Genomic DNA, 23,958 nt, shown 5'->3' with positions numbered 1-23,958 from the left:
TAGTGCACTCAGTCTCTGGGTATTAGGAAAGCTATGCAAAATTATGAGAGGCTTAATTTGTCTCTGCTCGAACAACCCTGATTTCTGTGGCGTCACAACAAGGGAAGAATTTGTCTTAATTAGGTCAATTTTATTTTTTATATAAATCTACTCCGACAGAATTGACCTCCCCCAAAAAAGCCCTTCCAAAATCATTTGTTTCCTTAGTTCCTTACCCCCCCACCCTCTGAAACATGCCAGTTAGCCATTGCACAGCTTGTCTTTGCTAAAGGCATGATGTTTTCCTATGCAGGAATAAATGACAACTCTCCATGCTTGTGTGTATAGAGATTCCACAGGAAATGTTCTGCCCATAGCAAGTTTGGCTCCCCGGACCTGAAGTGGGAACTTGAGGTGAATCCACAGAATGGTCTTTGTGAAGGCACTGTGACACTCGCACTTTACTGCTTCCTTTCAACTGTCATCATACACCTGTTTCTCTCACCTGTGTTGCTATGGTTACCCTCCACCACTACTGCTTCCTAAAAACCTCTTGACTGGGTTTGACAGCACACAGTAAGGGAATGATCATTAATTTTACTGGTTTGCCCTATTACTTTGTGGGAGGAGGATTCTGTCAAGTAGCACCAGCAACACACTGATCATCCTGTTCTCAGCCTGTCCCCCTCCACAGGCAATGTATGAATCCAGAAAAGCACTCACAAAGGGGTTTCTGCAGAGGGAGAGGTGGAGCATGCTGCAAAACTGGTACTGCTCCCTTCTGTCTCTCAGGGCCAGGCACTGACCCTCCCTTGCTAATGAAAATGAAGGAAACATTAGGCCCTATAATTGTAGTTTTCTTTTGGAGGAGATGGCTGTGAGATGAAGGACCTTTATCTGCTCTGGACAAGAATTTATTAGCGGTGTCATGTTTTATTTCAGTTGTATTAGTTGAAGAAAGCACTTGATTGGAGAAAGATCACTGGGTTCACAGTGAAGAAAAGATATAGGATGGTAATACAAGTTGAACCTTTCTAGTCTGGCACCTTTGGGACCTGACTGGCGACTTTGCTGGACCACGGGAGGTCAATATTGTCTAGCAGCATTACCAACACTTCCACTGCTTACTGGGCTGTTAGATAACGTTAGGGGTAAATTAGAGCTAAATAACAGCACAGAACACTGATAGCCTGGGCTGGTGGCTGTAAACAAACCATGGAACCACAGGAACTTGAAGACACCCATGACAGGTGGACATCTGGCTAACTAAAATCATGCCAGACCACAGATGTTGCCAGACCAGAGAGTAATAGACTAGGAAGGTTCAACCAGTACTGAGGTCTGTTCATAATAAATTATGGATAGAAATGCAAATACTTGTCTTAACTCTCTTAATTCTTTTCAATCCTTTCTTTTGAGATGGGGACATTGTCTGTTGGGTGTAGTGTTGAAATCCCATTTTATAACAATACTCATTCATTTCTAATCCTATGTATCTTATCATAGAAAATTAACACTGTGCTTTAGAGTAGTTATAAGTAGAGCTGCATGAATAATTGGGTTTTCCTGGGGGGTTGGTGGCAGGTCTTGGAAAAAAATTCCATTTATAACCTAATTTGAAATTACAGCTAGGCTAGAGGTAATAAAGGCATGGGACAGTGAGCAGCACTATCAATGCACCAACAACCCCTCCTCATTCTCTGGCAGTTTTGTGAATGGCCAAAATGCATGTAAAATTCCCAAATAGTTCAGGTTGGCTAAAACTGCATTTTTCAGTGAATAACTTTGATCTGGGTGTGGGAGGGAAAGAAGGGCTGGGCAGAGGTTGTGATGTGAGGTGGTGCTTACCTCGGGGGGAGGAGGAGGCGCTCCCTAGCAGGTCTCTGCAGCTCCTAGGAGAAGGGAAAGGTGTGGGAGGGGCTTCTTTGTGCTCTACTACGGTTACAAGTCCTGCCCCTGGAGCTCCCGTTGGCTGCAGTTCCCAGTCAATGGGAGCTGCAGAGCCAGAGCTTGTGATGGGGGCAACATGCAGAGGAGCCTCCCTCCCGCCCCCCAGTCTTGCCTCCCCCTAGAAATTGCAGGGACATACCGGACACTTCCGTGAAGCTGTGCAGAGCTGGGTAGGGAGCCTGCTAGCCTTCCCCCCAGCACTAGCAGGGGTCCTGGGCCAGATGCCACTGTTCAGCCTCCCCCACCAATCACCAGCAGGGATCTTGGGCTGCACGCTGCTGTTCCCTCTAATTTTCCCTCTAATTTTTTCCATCCATGTGCAGAATACATTCTGTTATGTGCACCAAGGCATGTGCGGACATACACCACTAGAAGAAACACATACTACCGGCTGTAGGCACTGTGTGCACTCTGCTAATTAGCTGGGCAGTATTTGAATCTCTCCTGGGTGACCACCCACACACTCAAGTTATAGGGAACACTGCAGGCCACCTCCTCAGCACCTGTGGAACTCATGGCCAAAGTTTTAGTGAAGGGTAGATAGTAGATGGACAGGCTTGTGAAATTTTGTTTAGTGCACATAACCTGTCCATGACTTTTACTAAAAATACCCATGACTGAAACATAGCCCTAGTTATAAGTGTGTGTGGGTTCCATAGCATCATCACTGCTAAGCACGGGAGCAAAGCCAAATTCAGCCTTAACTATTCAGACACAATTCTAACTTCAGATATGAGTGTGGACTGTAATAATTTAGTATTAAAAATGAGGCATTCTGGGAAGTTGCGAGGTTTCACTTTTATACCAGAAAAATGTTGTCAAGTGCACCGCTGTTTCTAGCTAAAATACACCAAGAGTAAGACAGTGCACAATATTGAAATCCTGACCTAGAAGATGTGGCAGGTTATTTTGGGGAAATCCAGATTCAGCCAAGACAGATTGTTCAGGGATGTAAGAGCAAGGAGCATCCGTTAAAATGTTAACCACTTTTATTTCTCTGGGGACATCACTACTTTTTACAGTAATTTACATGAAGAGGAAAGAGTAGGAGAAGAATTTCATTACTATGAAGTCCATCGTGAACAATCGTGCAGCTCTAATTTACCTGTTCAGTGTTTAGATAGCATTTAGGTGGTAGGAAATATCAGTATAAAAGAAATCTAAGAGAAGAGCGTGAAACTGCCAGCCAAAAGGCAAAACAAAACCAATTCCATTGTGAGACTGGAAAGAAGGGCATAATACAAGGAAAATAAAAGCTTAAAAAAAATCTCCCTTTTTATATGTAAAGATGCTTCCATGCTCTTTTAATCAGAGACAGATCAGATTCTTTGCAAAGTTTAGAAGTGTTCACATCTGTAATTTTTTATTCAGCCCATTTACAGAGAGGGGTAAATTTTGACATTAAAATCCAGATACAAACTTTGTTACCAGGGCCATCCCTAGGGAGGGAATGGGGCCCATAGCAATTCCCCTGCCATAGGCCTTACTCTTGTGCCCGAAGCCCCTTTCCCCAGGCAACGCAAGCTGAGGGATTATGGATGGGCCTAGTGCAGGGCGACAGCAGGAGTTGCCCCTCCTTCTCCTGCACTCACTATGGTGGTGGCAGCTAGAGCTATTGTTTTGGCACCTGGTTACAATGGCTTCTTTACATTTATTCTGAATGGAAGGCAATTGTCATGCCTGACGTAACAAGGTTTAGTCCAATCCATAAAATTATTACTGTAAAATAAGTAAAGTCTTCATATCTATGGACTGGTTTGAGCAAATCTCAGGCTCCCTGGCAAGCCAATCAACCGGGCCCTGCTGGCTTAAGGGCTCAAAAATCAGTATTCTCCCAGTCCTGCTGTAAACTACCATGCCAAGCTACCTGTGCTAGCAATGTATGGGTGTGTAGATTCACTCCCACACAGGGAACAGTGGTGATATGTGAAAAAAAAAAACTAGGAATAAGATAGCTAATGCTATACAAATTGCAATCATGTGGGGTCTCATGGAGTTTTGATTGACCACTATTGCTCCACAGAATCTGGTCTTGCAACAGAGTTGCACAGGCATTAAAGTGGGTAATAGAGTAAAGTAGAGGGCTACGTCTACACTGGCCCCTTTTTCGAAAGGGGCATGCTAATTTTAAACTTCGGAATAGGGAAATCCGCGGGGGATTTAAATATCCCCCGCGGGATTTAAATAAAGATGTCCGCCGCTTTTTTCCGGCTTGGGGAAAAGCCGGAAAAAAGCGTCTAGACTGGCCCGATCCTCCGGAATAAAGCCCTATTCCGGAGGAGCTCTTATTATAGGGCTTTATTCCGGAGGATCGGGCCAGTCTAGACGCTTTTTTCCGGCTTTTCCCCAAGCCGGAAAAAAGCGGCGGACATCTTTATTTAAATCCCTTGGGGGATATTTAAATCCCCCGCGGATTTCCCTATTCCGAAGTTTAAAATTAGCATGCCCCTTTCAAAAAAGGGGCCAGTGTAGACGTAGCCGGAGGTGAGAGACAGTGTATCTGGAAGTAATGTGTGCTTGTGGGCAATTTAGGGAAATGTAGGCATGTGGACTGTTGTGGTTGAGTTTTACAGTACTGGATGATGTTTCAAAAGAGATACTTCCCATATTCCCACAGAATTCAAAGGTGGCGTATTACATGTTACCCAGTAGGCATGAGTCCAAGGACTCTATGGGCAGGACTACCCTACTCTCTAAATAGATATAACTCAGGGATGTGAAAAGCCCCACCCCCACCTCCAGGAACACAACTTTTGCACTGTCCATGTAGATGCTTTTCTGCTGACATAATTTCTGCTTCTTGTTGAGGTGAAGTAATTATGCTGGTGGGGGATGGATCCTTGTGATGGAATCTACAGGCTCATTTTTATCTTTGTGTCATCAGTTTTCTACCCATTTCCACAAGATATCAATCTGAGCAAATATCAAAATTGGGCATCATTTTATTCTACACCATGCATGTGTGACAGACTGCTGGCTAAGCCAGAGCTCTGCCACTATAGTCTGCCTGAAGAGGCTGATGGCAAACAGCTGTGCAAGCCCAGGCCTGAAGGGCTATTAGAAGCAGCTGTGGGCCTCATTAGCCAGAGGAGACGTGAGAGGACTAGGAGGGAGGAGCTAGGATGTTCCCCAGGTCAAAGTAGGGGCTGCCTGAGTTTGCTGTAATCCAAAAAGCTTTGTAAATAGAAGGTGGTGGGAAGCTGACAATAAAAGGCATGGGTGATTGCACCAGAGAGGGTCTTCAGCTGATTTGTGGACCAGAGGGTGTCCCAGGGCAAGGGCCCTGAGCTAGGACCTTGCCATGCATATTATTGCCTTCGGCCTCATTGTACTCTGCAGTGCGATCCATATAAGAGCCAAGGTGAGGTCTATCTACAGAAAAGGATAGAGGAAGAATCTGGAGATTTGCTTCATCCCAGCTTATGTCATCTTAACCCCTTTGCCCCTCCTCTGATAATAAATTACTTTGAAATTGTAATTAGAAAATCTTTGTCTCTACTTTGGTCTTAATCATTGTTAGGCATCAGAGGGAAGACAGAGTACTGCCAAGCAGCTGGATCTTGAGAGGATATGCAGCATGAGGACCTGGCTATACGCAACATGCAGTGGCACCTTATTTGCTATAAAAAGTGCACCCATAATCTGAATTTGGCAAGGTTGGAGAAGAAGTATGTCAAGTATCAGGAAAGAAGATGTCAGGACAAGTAGAAGCTGTAGATGAGAGTTGTCTTATGCCAGGCAACTTGGCATGCATTTTGAGAAGAACACATGGTTGTTCTATGTTAAGCTAAAAGCCTGAAGGCATCCATTAAGTGCAGTTTCACTTACATGCCTCCAGCTTCCATCCAGGACACACTGTATGTTCCATCATCTATAGTCAAGCCCTTCGATACAACCGCATCTGCTCCAATCCCACTGACAGAGACCAAAAACTTCAAGATCTCTACCAAACATTTGTAAAACTCAATTACTCACTGGGGGAAGTACAAAAACAGATTGAAAGGCCGGATGAATATCCAGAAACCAACTACTTCTAGATAGACCCAAGAAAATCAACAATAGGACACCACTTGTTATTACCTATGTGACAGACTGGGCTGGGGCTGGGCACTGCTGAGGGCATCTGCTCAGGGTGAATTGCTCAAACTCAGGGCTCCTTACAGCCCCTGACTGAAGGCCCTTCCCAAATAGTTCACAAACCAGTCACAGCAAGTGCTTCAGCTGACAATCTGGCCAGCAGGAAGCCTCATGAGCAAAACCCCTCAGACACCTTAGCTCTCCCTGTGCCACAATCAGCCCTGGGCCTAACACACAGATGAGGGGTTATAGAATCCAATCTCACCTACCCCGAACGGGTTCTTCTGGTCCCAAGAAACCAGCCAGAGTTCCCAGTCAATTTACACTTTGGATCTTACCTACAAGAGCACTCTGGGCCAGTCCTTTAGAATCTAAAATCTAAAGGTTTATTAATAAAAGAAAGAAAAGCATGGGAGTAAGGTTGTTAAGGAGAATACATTACATGCATGGAATCACCAAGTTCTCAATGCAGGCTCTCAGCAGAGCTGTTACAAACTGCTATTTTAAAAGTCTCTGGTGTACATCCTATGTCAGGGTGGGCCAACGATTCTTCTCGGCTCGCTGTTCCTCTCAAGGCTGCATCTAGGATCAATAGCAGAATTGAAGGCAAGATGGAGTTTGCCCCATGGCACTTTATATCCTTCCCTGGTACCTTCCAAGCTGAAGCGGGTCATATGGCCAAGTGACATATCCCTGTGTCCCATGTCAGCGGCCATTAGATATTGACTAGTTTTCAGGTTCTAGAGGCATTCCTCAGGTGTGCATTGGGCACTTTGAGAGCCATTGTCATTTCACGAGGAGTAACGGTAGTTCGAACTAGGAAGCCTAGTTCGAACTACCTAGTTCGTGCCCCGTGTAGCCACGCTGCACGGGGTTCGAACCAGCGGGGTTTTAAAAATGGCGGCTCCCCGCTTATGCAAATGAAGCCCGGGAAATTCAAATCCCGGGCTTCATTTGCAAGTGCGGTATGCCTACATTACCCTCCTAGTTCGAACGAGGAGGGTAGTGTAGACATACCCCTCTAGACAACCACCTAACCTCAGGAAGATTCTTACTAACAACCACAGGGCATATCACATTAAAACTAACCCTGGAACTTTCTCTTGCAACAAACCACAATGCCAGCTTTGTCCACATATTTACTCTGGAGACACCACCACTGGACCTAACCATGTCTGTTATACGATAAAGGGCTCATATTCCTGTACATCCAGCAATGTGATATATGCCATCATGTGCCAGCAATGTCCCTCTGTGATGTATATTGGACAAACTGGTCAGTCAGTTCACCAGAGAATCAATGCTCACAAATCAGACATCTCCACACAGAGAAACCTGTTAGCCAACATTGTAATCAAACTGGACATTCCCTTAAAGACCTGACAACATGCGTCTTACTTCAAAGAGACTGTAACACCAGATTACAGAGGGAGACTTCAGAACTTTTAATTATGCTTAAATTCGACATGTTGTGAATGGGCCTTAATTTAGATGATAATAACCTTATACATTACAAAGACAGCCTCCCCACCTTTTGATATTCGTAGTTACTCCAGATTGACTCTTACAATAAGCAATTTCCTCTTTCCTTGTCTCTTCCTCATCCTCTTGCCCCCACCTTCTGTAGCTGATTCGTTACTGTATAATTTGTTTCCTTCTTCATTGTATCCCTATGTTATATAATGCTCATGCCAATTCACTTTCAGAATATGATCTGAAGAAGTGGGTCTGCCCCCACGAAAGCTCATCACTTAATAAACCATCTTGTTAGACTTTAAAGTGCTACATGACTCCTTTTTTTTGTATGAAGCAGTCACTCTTGATGAGAACATTGCATGAAATGTAAAATTAAGTGGGTGCATTGATCCAAAAGATGCTCATGCAGACAACATCACAACAAGTGCTACGCCAAAAATATATAATGATGTGCAAAAAGGTAAAAACAATAGAAACAAATACTGGTTTTACTATGGCAAACTATGCAATTCAGCTAGAGTTCATAAATTGCCTTCATAAATTGGCTCTAATGGCTGGGAAAGTGGTGGCAAAAGCCAAAAATGAAGAAGCTAAATACTGAGAAATGTGCACTTGGAATGGGATTAAAGAGGAATAACTGTTTAGCAGAAAGGCTCTTGAATAATTTATTGAAGATGAACTGAGGGATATGGAAGTAGTTTTTAGCGATTGCATCTGCAGAAATGAATCATAATACATGCTTAAAAAATGTGGCATTATCAAAAGTGGAAGAAAGCGATGAGGTCAACAGTAAAACAAAGACTGTTTGTTAGCAGCTGATTACATGTTTACATACAAGCAGCTTGCCCTGCAATATGTGGGAGATTCCGGGATCCGTAGTTGATGCCAAACCTGAATAAATAGGACTGCATGACCAGTGCTTCTCCTGGCAGAAAGGCTCTTGATCTTTTATTGAAGATGGATATGGATGTAGTTTTTAGCAATTGTATCTGCAGAAGTATATTGGCGGTTGCTGACACTTAAGCACAGAAACTTTGACACTGTGCAAGTGGAGCACACGGCTGTCATTTTATTACAAAGATTTGTTTGCTAGTGCTTGACTGAAAGGGAGGTTTCACATATACACAACAACTGTATGGCATATGTATAATCTACCACTAATGCTGGCTGTTGATTTTTAACAATTCATTCCAAAACCCATAGCAAATTCTTTGTGCAGTATCAGCTCCTCCATTACCAGAAACTTATCACCGGCCGAGATTTAGCTGAACAATTCATTATGAGGCTAGGGAGAAAATACTGGACTTATAATAGAATCATAGAACACTAGAACTGGAAGGGACCTTGAGAGGTCATCGAGTCCAGTCCCCTGCCCTTACAGCAGAACCCAGTACCATCTAGACCATCCCAGATAGATGTCTATCTAATCTAACCTGCTCTTAAATATCTCCAGAGATGGAGATTCCACAATCTCCCTAGGCAGTTTATTCTAGTGTTTAACCATCCTGACTTAGGAAGTTTTTCCTAATGACCAGCCTAAACCTCCCTTGCTGCAGGTTAAGCACATTGCTTCTTGTCCTATCCTCAGAGGCCAAGGAAAACACTTTTTCTTCCTCCTCCTTGTGACACCCTTTTAGATACCTGAAAATTGCTATCATGTCCTCTCTCTGTCTTCTCCTTTCCAAACTAAACAAGGTCAATTCTTTCAGTCTTCTTTCATAGGTCATGTTCTCTAGACTTTTAATCATTTTTGTTGCTCTTCTCTGGACCTTCTCCAATTTCTCTACATCTTTCTTGAAATGTAGTGTCCAAATCTGGACACAATACTCCAATTGAGGCCTGATTAGTGCAGAGTAAAGCAGAAGAATGTCTTCTCGTGTCTAGCTCACAACACTCCCATTTAATGCAGTAAGAACAGCAGACAAGTGACAAAGGTGGTATTCAAATCCACGTGTGTAGAGCCCACCAGATTAGCAGAACAGCACCTTAATCTCTTGGCTATATATGCAGTCCATATATGCAGAGGAATCAATTAAAGGATCAGGAAGGAGACTCCACAGTATTGCACCTGTCCAACAGACTATCCAGTCCAAACTTAGCCAATGTCACAATGAAGAAACTACTGTCTCATACCCAAAGGACAAGTTAATCACATAACTTGCAGAACAAACACTCCAGCACGCGAAAAATTGTTAAAGAAGGGCATAATGGAGCTGCTGCCTTGCACTGTTCAGTGGAGTGACTTTGTTTAGTTCTCTTGTGGAGGCTGACACTAAAGTTATCTTGAGTGCTATCAAAGCCACAGAGAGGTGCTACTAAGCTCCAAATTTTTGCACACAATTGTTGTAGTGCTTTGAGATGCTACTCAAGAGTGTCACATGATTCTGTTTTTGTGCTTGCTGCAGGGGAACAGAATATCTCTGAAAAGTGGTCCTATCATGCAGACCATAAAAAGTCATCACGTTGCTTGGCTTGTTTACCCTTTCTGCATATGACACAACTGGAACGTTGGCTGGAATTATCTTAGTGAAAGTCAAGTGATTTAGCCGACAAAGGCTGAGATAATCACTGAGGTCATAAGTGCACTGGAGGCGCTCATATGCCAAATTTACTATGTGAAAACAGGCATTAGACACTAGAACAAGTTTTCCAAGAAGCAGACAAATGGAGAAAAGTTGTCCCCCACAAGAGTGCATTTATACCCACTATCGAGCAACGGAATGGCTCCAGGAAGACCTAGTGCATCCAAAACATCTAACAGATGGATGTAGGAGGCTGGTCTGATCACACCAGTTGTGTGAAATACCATGTACTCCTGAGTTAATCCTTCAGATAATCAAATGCTTGTATGAAAAGTCCAGCTGCTCACCACCCAGAAAATGTTCATCAAGCAACGTGCCTTGTACAAAAGTGTGAATATAGCAGAAGAGGATCAGTGTGACAGAGTACCCTAAACAGAGATGACATTGACAATTATTTTGTTGAATAAATGGTTTCGGTATGTAAATGAGCATGGCCATCTCTCCACATTCACCTCTGAGGGAGGCCACACCTTGCATTTTGGTCTTCTACAGTATTTTTCAAATAAACAACAACAACAACAACAACAACGACAACAAACAAAACCAAGAAACAGGGGGAATTTAGGTGTGGTCAGTGGTCTACAGTCTTCAAGCAGGATGGTGTGCAAAGAGTCAGGGTTCTGTCCTGCTGTCAGGCAGAATGGTAGCACCAAACTGTTTATACAGCTCCAGCAGGGATGAGCACCAAACACAATCTATGGAGTTCAGCAAGGGGTGTCTGAGGAGTGGAGGGCAGGGAAGAAAGGGAGTACTGTCACCCCCAGGGTGAGGTTGCAGGGGGCATGCGAGCCCATTCATTTCTATCATGTCCCTGTCAGCCGACGGTCAGGGCAGTGAGTGGTGTATGTGTGTGTGCTATACACCCGAGACTTCAACTGCTGAGACCGGGGTCCCTTGCAGCAGGCAACCTGGAGGAGGTTGATGAGTGCCCCAATAAGTTTACAGAGAGAGCTTATTACACTTCAGATTTTAGCTGCTAGAATCTGTGATTGCTTCGCAGCGGGCAGCCTGGGGGAGGCTGAGAAGTGCCCCAATGGATCTGCCACCTGGGAGTGACACAAATCCAAACGCCCAAGCTCTCCCTATATCTGTCCCTTAAGACCGGCTGAAGTTCTTTTAAATTGTGCCTGGTTCTGTTACAGCAACTGAAGGAGTCAGGTTAAAGCTTAAACAGTTACAGGTTTATTGAGGAAGCTTATAAATCATATGGTTGCAATGGCTATTGTTCTATTTCTTAACTGCTAGCAAAATATAGATCTTAAAAATGGTTACAAAGAAGATAAAGATAGGGAAAACAGAAATAATAGTACCAAGTAACAACTTAACCTTTAAAGAGCTCTAAGTCTGTGTACACTTAAGACAGAGGACCACATCCAGGTACAATTTTTACCCCCTTCTGTGCCTCTCGACTCCAGCGTGTCAAGCCAGGGCCGGTCCCTCAATTCCTAGGAAAGACAAAAATACGAGGTGAGTGTCCCCATAGAACCTCGGGAGGTCAACCACCTAACCTGACCAGCAGGTAGAGGGTAGAATGACACTCAAAAGTGAGTGTGCTGCTGTACCCACCTTTATACTCATGGGGTCACGTATTTCTCTTTCTTATCTGTGATGCCAAATGGTGCTGGTCTGTCTTTTGTGAGACCAGTTCTTACAAGGGAGTTGTGAACTTAATTTACACTTGTAAGAGAGAGTTGAGAGGATTAAATTGGAAGTACTGGGCATTCTTTTCTCAGTGGGGGATTCCTCTCCCAGGGACTGTGTGTTTGTATCAACATGGGTGCCAGCCAGGTACTTCTCGCAGCCTCGAGGCCAGCTTATTGCCTTAATTGTTCTGTCCTCATATCTATGTTTTCAGCTTCTCAGGATCAGATGAGCCAGCATAGACTATGCTGATTTTATCGCTCCTTCTCTGTCTTGTATGCTTCAGGAACCTCAGAGAGGCAAAATAAGATGGATGAGATAGAGGGGACTGTCTGGCTACAGTCCCAGTCCCAGGTAGAGTGGTCTGCCACTTGGTCAAAGGGGAATTCACCTGGAGCATGCTTGCTGACCATGTTTCCGGCAGCACTATAGCCAGACAGTCTGGTTCTCCTGACTTGCTTCCTTTCTCCCCCTTGGGTATATCTGCGTGCAGGGCTTGTCCTCAGTCTTCCCAGGATATACGACCAGTGGAATCAGTTCCTTCATGTTGGGAGAGAGAAAGAGAGAGAGTTCTCTCGAAGCTCATGCATGTCCTCAGGTCACTGGTGGTTCTCCTTGGCATCCTACTCCAGCATCAGGGAAGAAGCATCTCTCTCCCTCAACAGCTTACAGACTTCCTCTTCCTGTGACGTCCCTCTTTTTCTAGTACGCAGGGCATGGCCCTCCTGGTTCCACCCATCAAGAGGCTTGCGATGTTCTGTGAGAGGCCATGCCTCCTTGCTACACAGTTCTACTTGTCAACGCTAGCTTCCTTAGGATTACCAAAGATCAAGGTCTTTTTTATGTTAGCAAGGCATCCCTGTGTCAAGTCTAATTTTAAATTGATTTTTAATCATTTTCTCAATTATATTATCTACATAATCGTTCTAGGTTTGTCATGTTTGGTAAGTACCTATATGTGTAGGAGGAGGAGCTTTCAAATTATACAGAGTTACCAGAAATATGTTGAGTTGGGTATTACCAAAACTTCCACTGAGCCCATGGTGACACCATTCACATTATGATTCTGCAGATTTTTACAAATCAAATGCTTCTTCCCTTATCTTTCTATCATTGTGCCCACAGAATGAGTTTTTATTATTCTCCCAGACTATGCTGGATTCCCCCTATGTTAATATAGATGGAAACAGATTAAATGTTTGTTTGTAAACCCAGGCTCTAAAGTGGACTCTGAACTTCAGTCTCAGTTTAATCTAAATACTCCCTAATGAAAACATGGGATGACATCAAAGACTTTGTATAAACTTCCATTGAGAGATGTAATTGTAGGAACTTGGCTAAACATTCTGGAAAAACAAAGGCAGAGTCCAGTCTTTTTCAACACAAGATTTGTTAAAATGAGAGATTCACAAACATGTCCATCTTTTAAAAAGTAAATAGATGTAAGGAAGTTGTATTTTAATTGTGCTCTTGAGAGCTGATACTATGGAGCAGAAGGAGGGCTGCATTTTGTAAGGTTTGGAGCCTTTGCATTGTTTTCATAGTCAGCTTCAGATATAATGAATTACAGTAATCCATTCTGGAGGTGATAAACATATAGATCACTTCACAAAAAGGGGAGTTGGGCTTTTGCCCCTCAACAGACAATGGAGAGGCAGCCATGCCAAGTTTATGTGATTGACATTGCAGTGTTCACTCCTGCACCATGACACAGGCAGGCCGGCCAAATCTGAACACTGCTGTTTATTCCTTGAACTGTGTTGTAAAGCCACTCACTGAAATTTGTGCTTCCTTCCCTCTGTCATGACAGAGGGACAACCAGGCCAAATATAAGTGGTTAGCATTGTAACTTGGCACATGATGTCACAATGAAACTCAAATTTGGGGCTGCCAGGTGGCAATTTGGGTTCTCTCTGTAGTAAAATTCTGGTTTCAAATGTGCTGTGATCAAGTGCTTTTCTAGAAGTAAAGGATGAATATTTCTAGTGAGCTGAAGGTAAAAGGAGGCATGTTAGACACTGATGCTATCTGAGCACGCAAGTTCAGAGATAGGTTAAATAGTCCCCATGATCGAAACCGCTTTTGTTAATGGCGGCTTGAGGCCTAACATAAAAGGGGAAGCCCAGGAAATTCAAATCCCGGGCTTCATTTGCAAGTGCGGTATGCCTACATTACCCCGCTAGTTCGAACTAGCGGGGTAGTGTAGACATACCCTTATAAAGTGTCTGTGTAACCCATGCACCTACTAGGGAGCTATCTCTTTAAGAGACCCCTGTGGGGGAAGTAGGAGTGAGTTGAGTGTAACTGGTGCTGGGCAGATTCAGCACTCCACCCAGAAGTTTCTGGAGTTGGGTCCAGTAGTTTGGGGTCAGACTTTATGAGCAAGCAGGCAGGGCAGATGCTTTTCTAAGGCCTGTGTGAGCTGGAAGAAGCTAAGCCAGGAGCAGAGAACTGTGATGTTGTTAGTGATGTTGTTAGCCCTCCACAAGGGATCATGGGCAATGCTACTTAGAGCAAGGAGAACCTGGGAGGGAAAATAACTTCTGTGTTAATTGTCTGCTTTAAATGCTGTTTTGATTTTAGCCAAACTGTTTTAGTTTACTTTCTCAGTCCGTGTGATCCTTCAGCTCCTCTGTAAATGTAGCCAGGGGGAAAGAGTCATTTCCCTGTTGTTGTTCTCAGTTTTTGTATTTTCTTGTAACAGGGTTTTCTTTAAGTCTGTTCACTTGTGAATTAACTGACCTGTTAATCAGTGAGCTGGCTGCTTAGCAGATCCACAGCTAGGGTTACCAGGTAGGTTTAGAAAAATACCAGAGGGTATGTCTACACTAGAAAGTTAGTTCGAACTAACGGACGTTAGTTCGAACTAACTTTCCTAGGCGCTACACTAGCGCTCCGTTAGTTCGAACTTAATTCGAACTAACGGAGCGCTTAGTTCGAACTAGGTAAACCTCATTTTAAGAGGACTAACGCCTAGTTCGAACTAGAGAGTTCGAACTAAGGGCTGTGTAGCCCTTTAGTTCGAACTAGTGGGAGGCTAAGGCTTCCCAGGTTTCCCTGGTGGCCACTCTGGCCAACACCAGGGAAACTCTATTGCCCCCTCCCGGCCCCGGAGCCCTTAAAGGGCCACGGGCTGGCTACTCACTTTGTGCCAGTTGCAAGGCTGCAAGCACCCGTGCCTGCACAGCCTGCACCTGCCACAACATGAGCCAGCCATCAGAGGGCTCCCAGCCCTCCACTGCTCCCCAGGACCAGCCTGGCGGCTCCCGGGAGCCTGCCCGGGGGCGCAAAAGGCGGGCGCCCGCCTGGTCATGTGCGGAGATCGTGGACCTCATCGAGGTTTGGGGGGAAGCCTCCAATGTCCACGATCTCCGCACTAGCCACCGGAACGCGGCCGTCTATGGATGCATGGCTGCCAGCCTGGCCGCCAGGGGCCACCAGCGCAGCCGGGAGCAGGTGCGCTGCAAGATTAAGGACTTGCGGCAGTCCTACTCCCGGGCTTGCCTGCCAGGGGCCGACCCGGAGGCCTGCCCCCACTTCCATGCCCTGGACCGCATCCTGGGGCCTCATGCCGTCCCTGCCCCCCGGGACGTGATTGACCCCGGGGCAGAGGGACTGCTCCTGGACACAGAGGAGGAGGAAGAGGGCTCTGAGAGCCAGGAGCCTGCCGCCAGCCTGCCCAGGACCCGGGACCCCCGAGACACGCCACAGACCCGCTCACCTGCATTGTCAGAGGCCGGGGAGGCGTCCACCTGTGAGTACCCTCGTGTTCCCCTTATGTGTACGGGGGGCTGGGGCGAGAGGGAGCCCCGGGACCGTGCGCCTGGGCCTTGCCCACCACAGAGCGGCAGCTGGGGATCCTGCAGGGGCCCTGGCCTTGCAGAGGGGAGCTGGGTTTCACACACCTGGGCCCCTGGGGAAATTGACCGCTGGTCTTCTTGCACCACAGCTGCAGCACCTGGGCCTGCAGGGCGCACCACACCGCCTGCAGCAGCCGCCCGCGCCCGGGCAAGCAGGACAGCCAGGAACCAGGAGGACTACCAGAGGCGGCATCTCCGGTTCCTGAACCGACAGCTCCGTCTCCAGGACCACTGGGTCCAGGAGGACCTCAGGCTGCACCGGAGGAGTCTGGAGGCCCTGGAGGAGCAGGGCCGTGCCCTGCGAGGCCACCTCCAGAGCCTGCTGGACCGCTTTCCATTTCCTCCTCCCCCTGCTCCCCATCTTGCTCCCCCTCTTGCTCCCCCTGCTCCCCCTGCTCCCCCTGCTTCCGCTCCTGCTTCCGCTCCTGCTTCCTCCACACCCCCTGTCCCCTCTGCCCCCCCCTCCACAACCATTCCCCACCGACGCCCCCGGACCCGCAGTGTGGCGAGATGGGAGAGGCAGCCGGACTCCCACCCCTGAGCTTTCCTTTCCCTTCCTCCCTTCCCTCCCCTCCCCTTCCAGCTCCCTCGTCCCAGGTTTCCCCCTCCCTTCTCCCACCTTCATTCCTCCCTCCCCCCACCCCAGTTCTGTGAAAGAAACAGACGTTTTTGTTGGAAAAACAGGTGTCTTTATTTGACAGTAGGTAGGGAGGGGAAAGGGGAAGGGGGGGGGTAGGGTGGAAGAAGGCCCCGGTGGGGCATGCAGGGAGAGGTCAGTCCTCCTCCTCCTCCACCTGGAAGCTCTCCTGCAGGGCTTCCCGGATCCGGATGGCCCCCCGCTGGGCTTCCCGGACGGCGGCGGTGCAGGGCTGACCGTAGTGTCCAGCCATGCGGTCAGCCTCAGCCATCCAAGCTGGCAGGAAAGCCTCCCCCTTCCGCTCACACAAATTGTGGAGCACACAACATGCCGCCACCACGGGAGGGATGTTGTGCTCGGCCAGGTCCAGACGGGTGAGGAGGCATCGAAAGCGGGCTTTCAGTCGCCCGAAGGCCCCCTCCACCACAATGCGGGCCCTGGTCAGCCTGGCATTGAAGGCCTGGCGGGAGGGATTGAGGTGCCCCGTGTAGGGCTTCATGAGCCACAGCTGCAGTGGGTAGGCGGCATCCCCCACCAGGCAGATGGGCATGTCCACGTCCCCGACCCTGATGCCCTGCCAGAACCGGTTTCAGCTGCCCTTAAATGCCCCCCTGCGTCCAATCAGTGTGGACGCGCTAGTTCGAACTAGCAAAACGCTAGTTCGAACTAGTTTTTAGTTCTAGATGAGTTAGTTCGAACTAGCTTAGTTCGAATTAACTAATTCGAACTAAGTTAGTTCAAACTAGCGCTGTAGTGTAGACGTACCCAGACACACTTGATGGGTGTGTGTGGGGGGGGAAACCAGTCAGGAGGGGGGCGGGGCTAGCTAGGAAGCGGGGGGCAGCATAGCTGGCCAGGGGAGATCAGGAGGAGAAGAACTGGCTGGCAGGAAGCAGGGATGGGCGGGAAGGGTCGGGGGAGGGGGCGGGACTCACCTGGGCACATGCAGATCCTGGGGCACTGTCAGTCCCACACACGGTCCGGAGAAGCTCAAGTGAGTCCAGCTGCAGCTCCACCACGCACTCAGGAGCAGGGACAGGGCTTCTCCTCCTCCCCAAGGCATCAGATGCAGCCAGGGCTTCCAGCAACAAACACGCCTCGCCTCCCAGCCACTTCCCTAGCTCCTGCTAGGCTTCTGTCTGGTGCCCAGCCAGAAATCCCGGACATTGCACATGTCCGGTATTTTCTGGATTTTTGGATTTTTCCTTATTCACTTTCTCCAAACCACTCACGATTTTATATACCTCTATCATATCCTCCTTAGTCTCCTCTTTTCCAAGCTGAAAAGTCCCAGGCTCTTTAATCAGTCCTCATATGGGACCCATTCCAAACCCCTAATCATTTTAGTTGCCCTTCTCTGAACCTTTTCTAATGCCAGTATATCTTTTTTGAGATGAGGAGACCACATCTGTACGTAGTATTCAAAATGTGGGCGTGCCATGGATTTATATAAGGACAATAAGATATTCTCCATCTTATTCTCTATCCCTTTTTTAATGATTCCTAACATCCTGTTTGCTTTTTTGACTGGCGCTGCACACTGCGTGGACGTCTTTAGAGAACTATCCATGATAATGCCAAGATCTCCTTCCTGATTAGTTGTAGCTAAATTAACCCTCATCATATTATATGTATAGTTAGGGTTATTTTTTCTAATGTACATTACTTTACATTTATCCACATTAAATTTCATTTGCCATTTTGTTGCCCAGACACTTAGTTTGGTGAGATCTTTTTGAAGTTTTTCACAGTCGGCTTTGATCTTAACTACCTTGAGCAGTTTAGCATTGTCTGCAAAATTTACTACCTCACTGTTTACCCCTTTCTCCAGATCATTTAAGAATAAGTTGAATAGGATTGGTCCTAGGACTGACCCTGAGGGAACACCACTAGTTACCCTTCTCCATTCTGAAAATTTACCATTTATTCCTACCCTTTGTTTTCTGTCCTTTAACCAATTCTCAGTCCATGAAAGGATCTTCTCTCTTATCCCATGACATCTTAATTTATGTAAGAGCATTTGGTGAGGGACCTTGTCAAAGCTTTCTAGAAATCTAAGTACACTATATCTACTAGATCCCCCTTGTCTACATGTTAGTTGACCCCTTCAAAGAACTCTAATAGATTAGGAGGACATGATGTCCCTTTACAGAAACCATGTTGACTTTTGCCCAACAAATTATGTTCTTCTATGTGTCTGACAATTTTATTCTTTACTGTTGTTTCAACTAATTTGCCCGGTACTGACTTTAGACTTACTGGTTTGTAATTGCCAGGATCGCCTCTAGAGCCCTTTTTAAATATTGGTGTTACATTAGCTATCTTCCAGTCATTGGGTATAGAAGCAGATTTAAAGGATATGTTACAAACCATAATTAATAATTCTGCAATTTCACATTTGAGTTCTTTCAGAACTCTTGAGTGAATGCCATCTGGTGCCGGTGATTTGTTACTGTTAAGATTATCACTTAATTCCAAAACCTCCTCTAATGACACTTCAATCTGTGACAAGTCCTCAGATTTGTCACCTACAAAGGATGGGTCAGGTTTGGGAATCTCTCTAACATCCTCAGCCGTGAAGACGGAAGCAAAGAATTTATTTAGTTTCTCCTCAATGACTTTATCGTCTTTAAGTGCTCATTTTGTATCTCGATTGTCAGGGGCCCCACTGGTTGTTTAGCAAGGTTCCTGCTTCTGATGTACTTAAAAAACATTTTATTATTACCTTTTGAGTTTTTGGCTAGCTGTTCTTCAAATTCCTTTTTGGCTTTTCTTATTACATTTTTACACTTAATTTGGCAGTGTTTATGCTCCTTTCTATTTACCTCACTAGGATTGGACTTCCACTTTTTAAAATATGTCTTTTTATCTCTCACTGCTTCTTTTACATGGTTGTTAAGCCACGGTGGCTCTTTTTTTAGTTCTTCTACTATGTTTTTTAATTTGGGGTATACATTTAAGTTGGGCCTTTATTATGGTGTCTTTGAAAAGTGTCCATGCAGCTTGCAGGGATTTTACTTTAGTCACTGTACTTTTAATTTCTGTTTAACTAACCTCCTCATTTTTGCATTGCTCTCCTTTTTTAAATTAAATGCCACAGTGTTGGACTGCTGAGGTGTTCTTCCCACCACAGGAATGTTAAATATTATTATATTATGGTCACTATTTCCAAGCGGTCCTGTTATATTTACCTCTTGGACCAGATCCTATGCGCCACTCAGGACTAAATCGAGAATTGCTTCTCCCCTTGTGGGTTCCTGTACCAGCTACTCCAAGAAGCAGTCGTTTAAGGTATCAAGAAATTTTGTCTCTGCATCTCGTCCTGAGGTGACATGTACCCAGTCAATATGGGGATAATTGAAATCCCCCACTATTATTGAGTTTTTTATTTTGATCGCCTCTCTAATCTCCCTTAGCATTTCATAGTCACTATTACTGTCCTGGTTAGGTGGTCAATAATAAATCCCTACTGTTATATTCTTATTAGAGCAGGGAATTAGTATCCATAGCGTTTCTATGGAACATGTTGATTCATTTAAGTTTTTTACTTCATTTGATTCTAAATTTTCTTTCACATATAGTGCCACTCCCCCACCCACACAACCTATTCTGTCCTTCCGATATGTTTTGTACCCCGGAACGATTGTGTCCCATTGATTGTCCTCACACTACCAGGTTTCTGTGATGCCTATTATTTCAGTATCCTCTTTTAACACGGGGCACTCTAGTTCACCCATCTTATTTTTTAGACTTCTAGCATTTGTGTGCAAGCACTTTGAAAACTGTTTATCTGCCCTTTTCTGATGTGTCAGATTTTTTTTTATGTGAATGTTTTTCATCTGATCTGGCCCATACTTTATCCTCTTCCATCCTCTCCTCCTGACTAAAACCTAGAGAATCTTTATCATAGACTCTCCTCTAAGAGACTTCTCTGTCCAATCCATGTGCTCCTCTGCACCAATCGGCTTTCCCCCATCTCTTAGTTTAAAAACTGTTCTGCGACCTTTTTAATGTTAAGTGCCCAGCAGTCTGGATCCACTTTGGTTTAGGTGGAGCCCAGCCTGAAAAGTTTCCAGAGTTCCTTATAATGCTGAACCCCTCCTCCCTACACCATTGTCTTATCCACGCATTGAGACTCTGAAGCTCTGTCTGCCTACCTGGCCCTGCGCGTGGAACTGGAAGCATTTCTGAGAGTGCTACCATAGAGGTCCTGGATTTCAGTCTCTTTCCTAGCAGCCTAAATTTGGCCTCCAGGACATCTCTGGTACCCTTCCCTATGTCATTGGTACCTACATGTACCACGACCACCGGCTCCTCCCCAGCACTACTCATAAGCCTATCAGATGCCTCAAGAGATCCGCAACCTTCACACCAGGCAAGCAAGTTACCATACGGTTCTCCGGTCATCGCAAACTCAGTTATCTACATTTCTAATGATCGAATTTCCCATGACTAACAACTGCCTTTTCCTACTGACTGAAGTTCCCTCCCCTGGAGAGGTAACCTTAGTGCAAGAGGATACCCCAACATCTGGAAGGAGGGTCCCAACTATGGGAAGGTTTCCTTCTACTCCCGTTGACTGCTCTCCTTCCCTGAGTCTTTCATCCTCCTTTACAGTGCAGGGGCTGTCTAACTGGAGGTGGGACAATTTTACAGTGTCCTGGAAAGCCTCATCTACATACCTCTCTGCCTCCCTCAGCTCCTCCATGTTGCAACTTGGTTCGGTGATGTGATGGGAGCCCCCAGGAGTTAAAGCCGATTACCCAATGAAAACTACTGGATGATGGTAAACAGAATGGTTCACTTATCAAAAATCAAGTGACTTTTAAATGAATTTTAAAACAAGCAATTGCCTAATGCTTTTACAGGAGGGGAAAACTGAACCAAACTGCACATAACTGATTACAAACTTTGTGATTATAATTCGATTATATTAAATTACTATCTCTAATTCGCTTAAGGCAGTGTAGCATGCAAGCAAAAAATACAAAAACAAAGCCAAAATGATGATAATAAAAACTCTGTCCACTGCCAGCCCCTCTATGGTTATTTTAGGGCAGCTGGTAGAGTTAGTCATAAATCTACCTCTACAACTTAACAACTCCTATGTTTCTATTTCTAACACTTATACTTGGCCTAAATACACCACCACTACACAACACAGGATTATATAGTTTACACAGTGTGGTTAATAGAACTCAGTTACACTCTACAGAATTACACAGTGAAATTAACATGATTCAACTATTAACTAAACCAATAACTAATATATTTAATAGTGATAGAAATGTAGCTGTGTTAGTCTGGGGTAGTTGAAGCAAAATGCAGGACAATGTAGCACTTTAAAGACTAACAAGATGGTTTATTAGATGATGAGCTTTCGTGGGCCAGACCCAGTAACGATAACAGTGTAAAGATACACTAGAACTCGGATTCACGCACCACTATCTTTGACTCGAAGGGTGGGAAGGCAGCCTCAGGGTGATCAATCCTTCAGCCAGGCAAAAAAGACATGTGCCCTCAACATTCGGAACCTCCCTGAACAAAGAGGTTGAGGGAGTTTTATAACGTAACCTGATATCCGGTACCTTATTAGGATCTGTTCCCTGGCCATGCCTGATAGGCTGGTAAAGAGGTAATGTGCAATATTGCCCTATAGGATTTTTCATGATGCCCGCATGATGGCCCCATGGACAGTGCAGGGTGCGGGCATGGTCAGTGTGCATGGCAGTTGCGTCTTATCTCCCTGTGCCTACCTCCCTACCTTCAAGGACCGGTCAAGAGAGTCTTATTTATCTCTTGCAGCTGTGCTCTATCTTTTCATGCTCACCTCCCTGTTCTTAGATGCCTACAAGGTTAAATTCCATTCATAGAAAGCTGCATTGTGCACTTACAAGTTATGCTTTCTCACAGTGTGTCAGCGACCTACATTTTCTGTGAGGGGCCTTTGTGTGGCAGAATGAGCAATGTGCGCACGAAGCCATGGTCAAAAGGACCTGCTCTGCGACACTTCAGTTCAGCCACCATGGCCTTCAAAGACTGTACGTGGTCTCTGAGGGCCAAGAGCTCCTTGCACGTAATGCACACATATGCCACTCACCCATAGGGCAGGTAATCATACATACTACACTGAATGCATAAACAGGATAGCCCCCACTCTGCTGCTGGGCTTCTGCCTGCATTCTTTCCTACAGCTACCTAGATTATTGATAGGGCTTCTAGTTAAATCAGGAAGTGTTGATTAAAACCTTTAAACTAAACTATAAAGAATGGCAAGTGTACCTTGGCTCCTTCCAACTCCCCTCCAAAATTCCCTGTTTGCTGCTCCTGTTCACAAAGCTCCCTGATTGCGGAATCACTGCCTTATAAAGCCCTGGCCTTCCTGATAGCTCCACCCCCTAACTAAGGCTCAGCCAATTAACAGAGGCTTCTAGATTTCAAACCTTTAGAAGCTCACAGCTTCCAACTGCCAGCCACAGCACACACTCCTTCAAACAAACAAAAACTCAGCACACAGCAAGTAACCCCCAAACACATACTACAGACAGCCACTTACCTCAAGGGTCCTGTATTTGCTCCTCCTTTATGTGGAGAACTCTATCTCAAAACTTCCTGTTTGCTGCGCCTGTTTGCAAAGCTTTGCATTCTCTCTTTGCTGGTGCTTCTAAAGGACATAGATGGAATAGAAGTCAGTCACTTGAGAGTAGATGGGATGCAACTTGTCAAGAGGCCTTGGAAACCTTGAAACACAAATTGACTACCACTCCAGTCTTTGGGTTTGCTAACTAAAAGCTGCCATATATTCTTCATTCTGATACCAGTACTACTGGGTTAGGTGCAGTTTTGTATCAAATACAGTCTGGGAAGGCACAAGTTATTGTTTATGCCAGTAGGGGATTGAGCAACAGTGAATCAAATTATCCAGTTCACAAGTTAGAATTTCAAGCCTTGAAGTGGGCAGTTTGTGTTAAGTTCCATGATTTCTTAAATTGAGCTCCATATAAGATAATGGCAAATAACAACCCCCTTACTTCCATCCTGAAGACTACAAAATTGGATGCAACTGGTCATAGATAGGTGGCAGCCTTGTCCTTATGTAATTTTGATATCGTGTATAAATCCGGCAAAGCTAATGTTGATGCTGATGGTCTTTCTCGGCGGCCACATGCTATTCTAGGGATAGATGAAGATGACATAGAGCAAATAGAAAGAATTATTAAAAAGTTCTCTCGAATTCAATCTTATTCAGATGAATGGGATAAAGAGATCTACAAATCTGTTATGAAAGTTCATACAGTACTCCGCACATCTCATGAGAAAGATTTGAAAGACAAAGCAAAAAGATTAGTAATTGTTGCTCCAAATTGTGTAGAAACCTTGCCTAATAATTCAGAAAGCATACAACCAGAGTTTTAACATCCAGATTCTAGGCCAGGAGGACCAAATGCGTCAGATTCAGTTCCTATTGAATGGAAAGTCTTACAGCAACGTGGCAAATATATAGCCCGTGTGATTCACTTCCTTGAGGCAGGCTATAGACCCAAGCTGGAGGAGGAAAAGAAAGAAGAATATGAGACTCTGTAATATTTATGGGAATGGCCCAAGCTTTTCCTTTCAAATGGGGTCTTGTATTGGAAAGTCCAGCAGAGAGGAGACAATTTAGACCAGCTATTAATCCCCTACACACCTTGGGATCAAGCATTAGAAGGCATCCATGATTAAATGGGTCATCTTTGGACTGAGAGAACTCTGGAAT

At 45.3% G+C, this 23,958-nt stretch overlaps 1 protein-coding gene across 1 annotated transcript in view; it reads right to left on the bottom strand.

Moving 5' to 3' along the window:
* Positions 1-23,958, bottom strand: part of CYSLTR2 (cysteinyl leukotriene receptor 2) — a 69,200-nt gene that overhangs the window by 25,355 nt on the left and 19,887 nt on the right. Inside the window, exon 2 of the mRNA XM_075919046.1 lies at positions 22,759-22,866. The gene's annotated coding sequence lies outside the window, so the exon portion shown is untranslated. The remainder of the gene's footprint in view (positions 1-22,758; positions 22,867-23,958) is intronic.

Source organism: Pelodiscus sinensis, chromosome 1, assembly GCF_049634645.1.
Source record: "Pelodiscus sinensis isolate JC-2024 chromosome 1, ASM4963464v1, whole genome shotgun sequence".
Classification (NCBI taxonomy): domain Eukaryota; kingdom Metazoa; phylum Chordata; order Testudines; family Trionychidae; genus Pelodiscus; species Pelodiscus sinensis.
Note: the sequence above shows the minus strand (reverse complement) of the source record. Positions and strands in the feature narration are given on the sequence as shown.